Here is a 767-nt window from a genome sequence, read left to right as displayed (position 1 = left end):
TGATGAACCTTTTACAGTAGGAAATCCTATTGGAAGAGCCCTAAACTAAGCCCTAGCTGCAGAAAACAAAAACACTTACATCACCTAAGAAGCGCTGTCAGCTCCACTGCATCTTCTCCCCGATCCCCGACACTTGTCTTCAGGCAAGTCTTCTGGCTGGGGATTGGAAATTCCCCGCCTCCAGGAAACGCTGGCTCTGATTGGCTGAGCACCACACAGCAAATTATCTTCCTATGTATAATATGACCAAACGGACTGGGACAGAAGACCTCTTGGGAGCGGTGGGTTTGCGTGGAAGATGACCACTTTGCTGTCTCTATACGTTGGTCTGCAGGGATTCTGTAGACTTGTTGCATCAATGATGATCTCTGATGAAAACAAGTGTAAGATTGACTCCAACAACCATCAGAATAAAGGATTCAAGGAGGCAGTCATCACAAAAAAGCAGAGATTCGGGACAATGTGCCATCAAGCTGCTGTCAGGAGCTGCACACCAACTGTGGACAATATAAGGACCATTATCTGCTTTGCAACCAGTGATTACGACTGCGGAGAAGACAAATACATTGAAGGAGCAGAGCTGAATTCACTGAACACACCAACGTGTTGTGCGATTAAGGCTAGGGCCACGTGGCGGCACGGGTGGCAAGTTGCTGCGAGCCGCAGATCGACAAAAGTTCCAGTCTTGGTGTCTATTGTTTTGCGAGCTGCAGGTGGCAAGAATTTGTGAGATGTGCTGCAACCGCATTGGCACTAATGAGAGACTG

The 767-nt window shown here is 48.0% G+C and overlaps 1 pseudogene; it reads right to left on the bottom strand.

Annotated features, from left to right (window-relative positions):
• Nucleotides 1–387: 387 nt before the first annotated feature.
• LOC136591461 (small nucleolar RNA MBII-202) lies at nucleotides 388–471 on the bottom strand (annotated as a pseudogene).
• Between the last annotated feature and the right edge of the window lie 296 nt (nucleotides 472–767).

This window comes from Eleutherodactylus coqui, unplaced genomic scaffold, assembly GCF_035609145.1.
Source record: "Eleutherodactylus coqui strain aEleCoq1 unplaced genomic scaffold, aEleCoq1.hap1 HAP1_SCAFFOLD_79, whole genome shotgun sequence".
Lineage (NCBI taxonomy): Eukaryota > Metazoa > Chordata > Amphibia > Anura > Eleutherodactylidae > Eleutherodactylus > Eleutherodactylus coqui.
The sequence above is the reverse complement of the archived record's forward strand: the minus strand, read 5'-3'. Positions and strand labels throughout refer to the sequence as shown.